The following is a 12,500-nucleotide window of genomic DNA, read 5'->3' on the forward strand; positions in this document are numbered from 1 at the left end:
TCAATGCATACACAAGCAGAGGGTTCAATCTTATCAAATCCTCCTTAGATCAGGTCTAATTCTGCTATTGACGGCTTGTAGATCGATGGCGTGACTATTAAAGAGAGCGTCGTTGGAGAGGCAGCGGGTTGAGATGAGTCACTGATGAGAGTCTGAAAGTCGAGCTGAGAAGTTTAGGAGTCATAATTTTAATGGTGTGACAGATGAGAAGAGAAGGATGCACGATGAACATTCTGTTCTTCCTCCTCTCTCTCTCTCTCTCTCTCTCTCCATCTCTCCGTAGGATAAGCAGAAGTTTGATGAGACAGGAGAAAGGGTGAGTTAGGTTGAGTTTCCACCGGCCCGTCTCACAAATACCGTATAGTAGCTCACTGGCAGAAGTTTGGAAACACTTCAATTGAAGCTTCTGTCAGAGGAGGGTCATAATTCTCATCGCTGACAGCTTGCAGATCAATAATGTGACTTTCATAGAGAGAGTAAGTTGAAAGGTTGAGCGTTGTTGTAGAGGTTGGGCTGAAATGCTGAAGGCTGTTCATTGACACCCTGGTAGATTAAAACCTGTTGGTCTCAATTTAACACTATAAAAAATTTTAAAAAATGTGATGATGTTGATAATGTAAAACAATTATCATAGAAAACAAATATCAATAGAAACGCATACTCTCTCTTCCTCTTCTTGTGTGTGGGTGTGTTTGTGTCAACAACAACAAAAATCTTGACTTTAATATGGTACATTGTGGATGCGCCTGTACGTTCTTTTTTTTCTATTTTGCCTGTTCAGTTTCTATTGAAGTATGCAATACAGGCTCCGGCGTGGTAGCAGGCAATTCAATATTAAAAACGCGTCGTCCATTTTGACCTATTTTTACATGGCCACCCTCCCTGCTCTCCACTTCCATTTCTTCTTCTTCTTCTTCTTCTTCTTCTTCTTCTTCTTCTTCTTCTTCTTCTTCTTCTTCTTCTTCTTCTTCTTCTTCTTCCATTCTTTAAAAAAACCCTACTCAGAGTTTTGACTCATTAACTGCATAATAAACCATTTTGTCATGCTTTTACTTTGGGGATGTTCTGGTAATTTGTCTCAGTAGCCCAGCGTCTGCTAACAGTACATTCTATTCTTCATTAATCTCTCATTCAGTTCATTTGGATGTGCTGTGATCAGAACCATTTACTCTGACCTGTTATGCTCCACTTTAGATCCCCCTCTGTCTCTCTCTCTTCCAGACTCAACAAAGGGGCTCATTAACACACACACACACCGACACACACCACACACACACACACACGCACACACACACACACACACACACACACACACACGCACACACACACACACACACACACACACACACACACACACACACACACACACACACACACACACACACACACACACACACACACACACACACACACACACACACACCGCCAACAGAAACCCACTAACTGGGCCAAGCCGGGCCTGGGAAAAACAGAGCAGGATAGAACAGATAACATGACAGCCAAATGGAGAGGTGGAAAGGCCAGGGGGCTGGAGAGAAGAGAAAGGGGAGTGAGTAAGGGAGGTAGTCCCTGTTGCTTTAAAACACCTTGGTCTCAGGCTTTCTCTCCTCTCTCCCTCTCTTTCTAATTGTTTCTGCTCATGCGTCTCTCTCTCTGCTTCTCTCCCTGCTCTGTCTCCCTCTCCTCCATCTCCTTGACTGGGGATCACGGCCAGCATACCTGCGTCAGACTGCACCACTGTTTGCTTTGGGGGTTTGGAGAGGGTGGGGCTGGATGATGCAACAGGGAAGGTTTTGTGTTAAGGTGCTTGTGTTAAGGTGCTTGATAAAGACAAGTTAAAGGACAGGACTGACACCCCATAGAGGGTGTGGGCCATGATGTGTGCAATATGTTTAAGGGGTTGGTGACAGCACAAATTAGACTGGATTTTGTTATTTTATGGTAGTGATGTTATTATTGTAATGATATTGTTATTTCCAGTGTTTGAGGAGAAGTGGGCCTACAGAGGAGCCATGTGTACAGCGGTAGAGGGGGAACTTTTGTTTGTGGAGGTGACATGTTGAAGAAGGGGAGGCGGGTTGTGTTGTTTAATTGATTTGGTTTATTTTATTTTGATCTTGTCCGGCCTTTACGGCTGTTGTGCTCTATTGTATCATTTGTAACATTCCTTAAGTGCAATAAAGGTGTGTTAAAACTCAAAACTCCCTCTCCCTCTTTTGGTATCCCTCCCTCTCTCCCCTTCTCCATTCCTCGTCTGTTTCTCTTCTTGGGTCTTACTCTGCAGGCACTGTTTACATTGAACCAGCAATGACTTGCATGTTTATACCCAAGATGGCATGGAGATCACCTGCTGGTGGGAACCATGGTGTGCTATGGCTACCTTTTCTCCTGTTTATACTGTTTATACTGTCCATACTGTATATTTTTTAGTACTTCTATTTTTATTTTATTCTATTTTAAAACTTATTGTATTGTTGCACTACTCTGTGGCACTGTCACTTTTGCATTTCACTGTATACTTGTATGCACGTGACAAATAAAGAATCTTGAATCTTGAATCCTGCTGGTGGGAACCATGGTGTGCTATGGCTACCTTTTCTCCTGCTGGTGGGAACCATGGTGTGCTATGGCTACCTTTTCTCCTGCTGGTGGGAACCATGGTGTGCTATGGCTACCTTTTCTCCTGCTGGTGGGAACCATGGTGTGCTATGGCTACCTTTTCTCCTGCTGGTGGGAACCATGGTGTGCTATGGCTACCTTTTCTCCTGCTGGTGGGAACCATGGTGTGCTATGGCTACCTTTTCTCCTGCTGGTGGGAACCATGGTGTGCTATGGCTACCTTTTCCCTGCTGGTAGGAACCATGGTGTACTATGGCTACCTTTTCCCTGCTGGTAGGAACTAGTGGTGTGTTTTGGTTACATTTTCCCCTAGTCTTGACATCCAAAGTGAGATACTATAACAAAGTTATGACCAAACTATAACACAATCACACTCTAATTAACAGATGTTCTTCTCAACTGTTCTAATTCATCATTAGGTCTTAAATATATTCATCTTCATGAATAAAGATGAATTATTTTATTGATGTGAAAGTTATTTAATGATAGATTCATGTGAAATGTGCAAGGCTAATTATGAATATTGATGGGAATGTCTAGACATAGATTTCAATATATGTCTCTGTTTGTATTTTCTCACTCTTAAATTTTCATACACATAAATTCTGCTGTCTCTTACATCTTTTGGCTTTTGTGGGATAAAGTACAAAACCAACTTGGCAAGTTTAGTCACAAAGCTTTGAGCTTTGAAGAACTTTCAAAGCTCACTTTCACTTCTCTGAATGAATGAAAATTCCCATAGATGTGCTCCTGCAATGCTGGAGCATGCCTGCTCTTTAAGGGCATTTGCTGCTTGGCTTACCATCTGAAAGTGTATTACACAAGTCAAACAAGAGCTGTTTGCTTATGGCTGGGGGCTACGTCCCCTCTGGCCCATCTTAATGGCACATCTTTGATAAATATTTATAGGGGGCATTGGGGGGCTATTCAAAAAACATGACTTTCAAACATGTCAGGCCCTCTTAAAACCCATGGAGATATGGATCTACAGTGCTGCTTGAAAGTATGTGAACCCCTTGTGCAATTATAGATTTTTTTTGGTTTTTACGATGAAATCTTTATTGAATCAGAACCAGTCTTTTTTTATCTAACATAACAGGTTTATATTTACCAATTCCATATGATGGTTTAGAGGAAATCATGTGTGTAGTAGAAAAACAAAATTATAAAGAAATTAGTGCAGGTGCAAAAATAAGTGAACCCCAAGTTGCATTGGTTAAATCAAGTAGGTAAGTAGAATCAGGTGGGTAAATAATTGGGTATCAAATGAACCAATCAAAGAAGAGATCTTTAGGAAAGAGTTTGGGCGGGACTCTGATAAATAGAGATAAGAAACCTGGTCAGTTTTGTGTTACCCATACAGGTGAATGCCAAACACAAAATGCAGAGAGGAAAGATCTCAGAGGACATCAGGAAGAGGGTAGTGAGAGCACATCAGTCTAGGGAAGGCTATAAAATCATCTCAACCTCACAGTCCACTGTGAGGCAAATAATTTACAAATGGAGAGCATTTAACAACTCGACCTAGAAGTCAAGTATGGTGGTGGGAATGTCAAGATTTGCGGCTGCTTTTCCTCCTCGACCTGGATGACTCCACATCATTAAGGGAACCATGAATTCTGAGGTATACTAGGAGATTCTTGAACAGAACGTCAAGCCATCAGTCAAGGAGCTAAAGCAGGGATGAAAATGGGTCTTCCAACAAGACAACGACCCAAATCATTCAAGCAAATTTATCAAAGAATGGCTCAGGAGAAAGAAGATTTGTGTTTTGGATTGGCCAAGTCAAAGTTCTGATCTAAATCCAATCGAGATGCTGTGACAGGACCTGAAGTGGGCGGTTCATGCCAGACACCCCTCAAACCTCAATCAATTGGCTAAGTTCTGTTAGGAGGAGAACCCCTCAAAACAGATGTCAGAGACTGATTAGTGGCTTTTCAAGACATTTACTCCAAGTTATATAGCTAATAGAGGTGCCACAAGCTATTGACTGAAGAGGTTCACATATTTTTGTAGAAATAACCAAAGTTTTTCTTAAATAAACCACTTTCATTAAATGAACAATGAAAATATATAATATTTTTTTGTGTCCTTTATTCGGAATGTCTTTATTAAGAATTGGGATTTTATAAGTTCATTTTAATATTTTATACAAAAATAATGACCATCCCTGTAGGGTTCACAAACTTTCAAGCAGCACTGTATGTGACTACAGGGTTAGCATGGGACAGGGAGAGAACTCTTTGGTGATGGTAGGCCAACGTGATGACTTACACAAAGGACATTTTAGGTCTCTGATCTTTATCTTATCAAATTCTGCATAGTAAAACTATGCTTGACAAAGGGTTTATGGGGAGTGCTTTGTGGAATAGAAAACAGGGAAATAATCAAAGAAAAGTAAGGTATTGTTGAAAAAATATGTATGTAAACCACATAGTCTTTTCGCACCGTGTTAAATGTATTCTGCCTTTGGACTTACTCTTCTTGGACATGGGTTCTTATACCACTTCATACTGAATTTTGTTGATATAATATGACTTAGTATTATATATTCTCCAACACTCTATCCTTGTTATATGTCATGGGAAGACCTTGAATCAATGGCTGGCAGTCTAACATGTGAGGTGTTACAGCAGTGTAACCTTCTTCTACAGCAGTGTAGAAGAATAGTGTGATTTTCAATGTCATTCACACTTCTTCGCTTATCTCTCTGTCCTGTTACCTTGAGAGACTGTAGTCAAAAGGATCAGATGAATGCCGTTACTATAGATACAGTCTCAGAGTCTTCCGTTCAGAAGCCCTAGACACCAGTATTCTTGCAACAGAGAAAGTAGGTTCAAACGGAATGCTTGAAATTCTAAAGGTTCCAATTAGACATGACCTTGGTTTAACACTGTCTTTATAGCTTTTAGATTCTGTTTTCCATTCAAGAGCCGCAGATCCTTTTGACAAGATTAAGGAACATGTGTCATTCAGTCAGCAGTGTACTTGTACTTTGCTGCTGCTGTCTACATTCTTAGTCAGCTGAGGTACACATTGAAGTTGGCATGGATCCATCTTACAAAATGTGTCTCTCCTGATTACTTTTCAACTTTGCTGGTGGCAATGTTGGTTTGGCACACCCCTTACCCACCTCCACTCGAGTATACCCCTATCACTGTAACATGAAAATGATAAATGTAACCATATATATTTGTCGGCCATTTGTAGTCCAATTGTATTATTACTGTGTGTGCGAGTAATAATACAATCGGACATGCGGACATGCGGACATGCGGACATGCGGACATGCGAGCATGTGTGTGTGTCACACAAAAAGCAGCTCAACAACGCATGACTCAGGCACTGTGGGGGGATTGACAGGCAAACACAGGCACCATTTTGTGATGTGTTCAGGAGAGTTCCCTGAGTTCCCTCCCTTCCTCCTCCATACCCTGACGTACCGCTCGCCATTAATCACCCCGTATCAATGAAACGTCCCAAAAGTTTGCTGAAACTAAATGTGGCTCATCCATCAAGATGCTGAAAGGCTTCATATGAAAGAGATGCCCACATTTTTCTTCAGTTCCCCCTTGTCAGTGGAGGATAGGATCTATACGCAGAGTTAGGTACTCCCCTAATTGATTAACCGACTGGGACCTGAAAAGAGCGAGAGGGGAATGTAAGAGAGGGAGAGGAGGAGGAGAAAGTAAGAAGCAGTGATGTTGAGAGAAGAGAGTGAGAAAGAGAGGGGGAAAAGAGAGAGAGAGAGAGAGAGAGAGAGAGAGAGAGAGAGAGAGAGAGAGAGAGAGAGAGAGAGACTAAGCTGACTGCAGATAGCATCGCAGTGTGATAGATGCCTATGGAGGCTAAATTGGGCTCGTGGGCTGAAAGGGAGTCAGACTTAGTTTGAATCAGACAGACAGAAGCGGGGATAAAACTAATGGATGGCTGGTGAGGACGATGTGGACAACCCCTGAATAGGCAAGAGATAAAATTCCTCATTTGTGAACGAGTCTCTCAACAGACACACCATAGACAATCATTGACAATTCAACAGCATCAGTTAAAATGTCATTCAGTCCCCCGTTGGGGGCTGATGCATCGAACCTGATCATTATTTAGGCCATTATAACTGGGTTTCAAAGAAAGGGGGTAGATAGAAGTTAGTCATATAAGGATAAGTTTGGGGGTCGAAAGTTAGTAGTTCTTACAGTAATAACAAGGCTATCAGAAAGTCAGCAGTGAGCTCATCCTAAGCTCACTGGTCCCCCCATCTGAGTTAATGCTCTTGACCCTGAGTCTCTGTCATTTTTTTTGCCTCCCCCTCACTCTCTCTTTCTCTCTCTCTCTATCCTAACTCCCATCTTACATTGCCCGCCCTTGCTGCCCCCCTAAACTGCCTTTAAAAGCTCTGAGCAGATGGTTCAGGGCTGAGAGGTGCAAGAATGAGTGGCAATTTCACACACATGTGTGTGTGTGTGTGTGTGAGAGAGAGAGAAAGAGAGAGACTGAGAGAGAGAGAGAGAGAGACGTGAGTGATTTAGGGCTGAGAGGGACAGTACATTAGTGAGTGGTAATTTGACACATTCTCAGAAATGCATATTTCTCAGTCCTTCCCCTTCATTCATCTCCATCTCTCCAATCCTCTCTCCGTCTCTTTCATGGTTATCTATTCAGCTCTGGCATTGGGCTGTTATTTAAAACTGCTCCTGTCTGGCATCACAGAGTATCTAGAGGCAGAAATGGAGGCTGAGAGCTAGGGAGGGAGAGAGGGCACATTGTGTGTGTGTGTGTGTGCGTGTGTGTGTGTGTGTGCATGCGTGCGTGCGTGTGTGCGTGCGTGCGTGCGTGTGTGTGTGTGTGTGTGTGTCCAATAGTCATTTGACGCAGAACAAAGCTGATTGATGATGACATGTAAATGTGAAGCACAAATGAATGATAAGAGGATATATTTATGCAGTATGATTTTCCAGAGGGAATCTTTCGCTCCTCTTTCATGACAGATATTTCTCATCTCGGTGAGGGGGGAGAGACACCATAATATTTTAATGAATTAATAAAGTGCTTATTGTTTGACTTTGAAGTCCTCCAGTAAATTTAAAAAGAAATGAGAACATAATTCATTTGCTATTGTTTCCACTTCTCCAGTTACTGTATCATGCCTACACACACACACACGCACACACACACACACACACACACACACAATTACACTGCATTGTTTTTTGGGAGCAGATTTATTACTGTTTATTATTCAGTAACGGCAGGGAGGTTGTCGAGCTCAGCGGTCTGCCCATTACTGAACACACAGCCAAACCAATGAGCTGAATTACACAAGCACATGTGTGAGTGTGTGTGTGTGTGTGTGTGTGTGTGTGTGTGTGTGTGTGTGTGTGTGTGAGTCATACAAGCTTGGGACACACAACCTCACAGAGGGGAGGATAGCTGATGCTATAATGCATGAAACATTATTATGAAACATGATTACTCTCTATATGCATGACTGAACACTACTTCTGCAATCTATTATTCCATGAGATGACATGAAAAAAAAAATAGGCTCCTCTGGAGGAGGGATGACTGGCAACACAGAACATGCATGCTTAATTTCTACTTCTACCGTACATCGATGTCCATAATTCAACACCTACTACTGTACCACTATACTCTGTTTTGGTTTGATGTATTATTATGACACCATCAGCATCGTTGGTTTGATTTATTATCACCATCAGCATAATCTCCACCCTTAACAGGTCACATTGTGATGAGAGTATTTCCAATGTCACACGTTTCCAGAGCATAGCGGACAAGATCACCTCTGTCCATAGGTGGCAGCATTGAGCTAGAGAGAGAGAGAGAGAGTGAGAGAGAGAGAGAGAGAGTGAGAGAGAGAGAGAGAGAGAGAGAGAGAGAGACGCGTGCCCTGTCGGTTCCCTCAGTCATGTTTAAATTAGTCGCTCATTTCATCCTCACACAGCCAGTCAATGTGCTGCGCCCTGGGCACAGAGAACAGACTCATTTAGCATTACAGCCAGCATAATTACATATGGAAGAAAAATAAAAGTCCTTACAAATGCAAATTACTCACTTCTCATCGAGATCTGGGGCGGGTAGCAACTTCAGTGTGTGTTTGTGTGTGTGATTGGAACGGGAAGTAATTTGAGCGTGTTCTGTCTGTTTGGTGTGAAATTAGCTTGGTCTGGCTGGGTTGTGTGTGTGTGTGTGTGTGTGTGTGTGTGTGTGTGTGTGTGTGTGTGTGTGTGTATGTGTGTGTGTGTGGGTGGGTGGGTGTGTGTTAATGTGTGTGTGTGCGTGGTGTGTGATGAGTAATAGTGTTTTCCTGACGTTCCACTCAATGATCGTCTACATGTTAAGAAAAATGTGAAATATCGTATGGCATGAAGCATAGACTTTGGAAGAAAATGTGCTGTGATGCATACTGTACTGTAAATGTTCAACATCATTTGAATTAGTTAGTCACATTTTGGTAACACTTTCCAACACTTTCCTGCATGACTTGACATTAACAAATGCAGTAGTTAACATGAACAAATGATGAACTAATACATTAACAAACCATTAATACAAATTGCAATTACTTCATAAATGATTTACTAATACATGAACGGATGGTTTGTACCGCAATTTGTTCATGATAACAATGTTATATTATGTTTTATTTAGTCCCTGACTCCCTGCCTTCAATAGTCCCTGCCTTCAATTTTCAAGATCGAGCACTGCTCTTTCAAATGAAGAAAAGGGATGTAGTCATCTTGCCAAAAGATAATATTTTTCAATCTTACAATTAAAGTGATGTTGTTTTCAAAAGCTTATACTAGTTAACTAAAAACCACTTGTGTGTAACTACCTAAAAGTTAGCTTTAGCTAGCTAAAATCTTGCTAAACACCAAAGTATATAATAAGCAAGCTGGTAACAAAGCAAGTTACTTCACAACCTTTTCAATAGCATATTCAATTAGCAAGCTAATGTTAGCCGGCACAGTAGCTACCTAGCTTGCAAACTATTGATTGAACCTGTTAGCTAACTAGCCAGCTACAGATCTGGCTAAACACAAAAGTTATCTGGTGTCTAGCTAGCTAGCTTCTTTAAACAATTTCAATAGCTTATTAACTAAATAGTTTGCTAACCACAAGAACACATAGCAAGCTAGCCTGTAAGAAATCTATAATAACCATATTATCAACTGTGGTGCTGTTGTAACTGCAACATAATAAGTGTAACTTATAACTCCTCTGCGTAGGTGGGATTCATCTGGAGAGTTTTGTCTAATTTATCCATGTTAGAGTTCAACTTTGGCTTTAAAAATAAGCCTGATTACATACATCTTTCTACAGTCACTAATCCTTGAAACAGTGGACAGGTATAAGAACTCAAAGTGGACGTAAAATGATTGTGTCAATGGTGCCATTTGCTGAAATGGCAATCGCCAACCAAATTGAAAAAAATCTAAAGAGGTGACTGTGCATCTTGGTTACTTATTTTTCACATGACACAAACAACCCTCCAGGTAGGTTCCTTTAACCTCTTAGACTACATGCTGCCCCATAATATGCTGTAATGCCACATCTGTTTGAAGACCGTCTGCACTCAGGTGGGTGAGTAGTGGTAATAGAGGCATGGTCATGACAATGAGCAGGCCAAGTGCCATCAGGTGCGTTGAAAAATTCTGCGCTTGAAAACAACGGACATTTTCCAGACACAGTCCATAGCGCCACAGCCAGCGGCCCTCGTCTGCGCCCGTGTTTGCGCTAGGACTAGTTTTCTCGCCGCCGTTGATTTGTTCGTGATGACTTCAACATTACTTTATTATAATTAAAACACCTTAATGACATGAACAAATGGCAGTATTTGTTCATGTATTTACGAACAACTTTAATAATCTTATGAATGGCTTGTATATGTATATTACTCTTATTTGTTTCATCTGACAAATACACGAGTTCATGTCCAGTAGTAACCCTCGTTAACGTCAACAAATCACAGCACAAAGTGCAATTTGTAATGGTTTGTTAATGTATTTGTTCATCATTTGTTCATCTACTGCATTCGTTAATGTCAATTCATGTACTTTTGGATAGTGTTAACCACATTTTCACTAACAATACAGTGTTTTTTGCATGTTTTTTATTTTAATTTTATTTTTTAAATCAAAACATTCTGTTGTCTTCTAAATGAGCAGGCTTTTTATAGGAAATACATTTTTCTCACGGAGGCTTAATTGCAATCACACATTTTTCCTCATGACACCAACATTCATCATATGTGTGAGCTCAGTGTTTGTATATATATTGTATATATCGCTGTCACCAGACCAACATAACACAGTTCTACAACCCTAATGAGATGTGCATGTGTGAGAGTAAGGCTGGAGATACAAGCCTAACTAGTTAGAACTGATATGGTTATGGAAGACTAATATGAGGTTGAGAAAGCTACTTGTGTTTATGAATGTGAGTGAGTGTGTGTTCTGCGTGACTGTTAAGTCAAGTAGATGCTGCTTTTAAGTCTGCATCATACAGTATACTGTATGCATGTATACATTTGTTTATTTGCTTTTAGTAATAGTTCAGAGAGAGAAGAGAGAGAGAAGAGAGAGAGAGAGAGAGAGAGAACAAGAGGGTGGGAGACAGAGAGAGAGAAAGAGAGAGAGAGAAAGAGAGAGAGAAAGAGAGAGAAAGAAAGCATTATTCAAGGTGTGACCCTGCTGTCTCTCAGCGTTAACTGCAGAGACTCCATAGTAACACCATAGCAACACCATAGCAACACATGCCCCCCCCCCCCCGCTTATAGGCAGGGGGCCCTCTTGACAGGAAGTGGCACCATTTAGTCAGCTGAAAGAGGATGCGACATGTACGTCCCTCGTGGTCAGAAACACCTGCTTAATACTGACCCCTGCATCACCACATGGTCACTGCCCCTGTCAGAACAGCTGCTTCATAGTGACTCTCCTTGCACTACCTCAGTGTCAGAACGCTGTGGTCAAATCTAAAGGTAGGGCACTATACGTGAATTATGACTCTTCTGGAGTCAATGCTCTGTCAAAAACAGCTGTTTTATATTGACCCTGGCCCCACAGCACTGTCAAATGCCCTGTCAGAGCATCTGCTTAATACTGACCTTGTCTTCTCCCACTCAGTGTCAACATACTGTCAACACCTCTGCTTCGAAATACTGACATCCTGTCAGTATTCATCCTCTATTTCAAGGTGAAAAATCTATCTCGTACTGGGACTTTGTGCTTGCTGCATGTCAAATATTAAAGGGGTAATCTGGGATTCAAACCAACAAACCAGTCTCCCCACCACTGCTTTGGTAAACAGCTGAGGAATGGGACTGGAGAAATGTAACCACTCTCATTTTCATAGACAGAACTATAGGTGCAAGGACTGACTGTCCAGGAGATCGTGTGGAATGATGCAGGTGTAAAGACTATAGTACTTAGACAGAGGACTCAAATGCATGACTCGGAGACAAAACTTAGATAGAGAATAAGAAATAGAATAAATAGAATAATGTTTACTATGAAAAAGGTTTGGTACTCAGGTAGGCAGATAATCCAGGAAGGGGGTAGGCAAAGCAGGGTTTGGTACACATGCAGGCAGTTCAAAAAGGCAGGCAGATAATCCGATACAGGGAAGGCAAAAAGGCAAAGTCAGAAACACACTCAGAGATCAACAACCAGGAATACTTATCACTAGCAAAATAGCTGGGACGTATGACACAAAGGTGAAAGACAAACTGGCACAGAGACAAGAGAACACACAGACTAAACACACAGGGGAGGATGATGAGGAACAGGTGAAGCCAATCAGGGCGGGGTAGACAATCACACAGGCGGGAAACACACAAGGGCAGGTGGTGAAGTGTCTGAAAC

Source organism: Argentina silus, assembly GCF_951799395.1.
Source record: "Argentina silus genome assembly, chromosome: 2".
Lineage (NCBI taxonomy): Eukaryota > Metazoa > Chordata > Actinopteri > Argentiniformes > Argentinidae > Argentina > Argentina silus.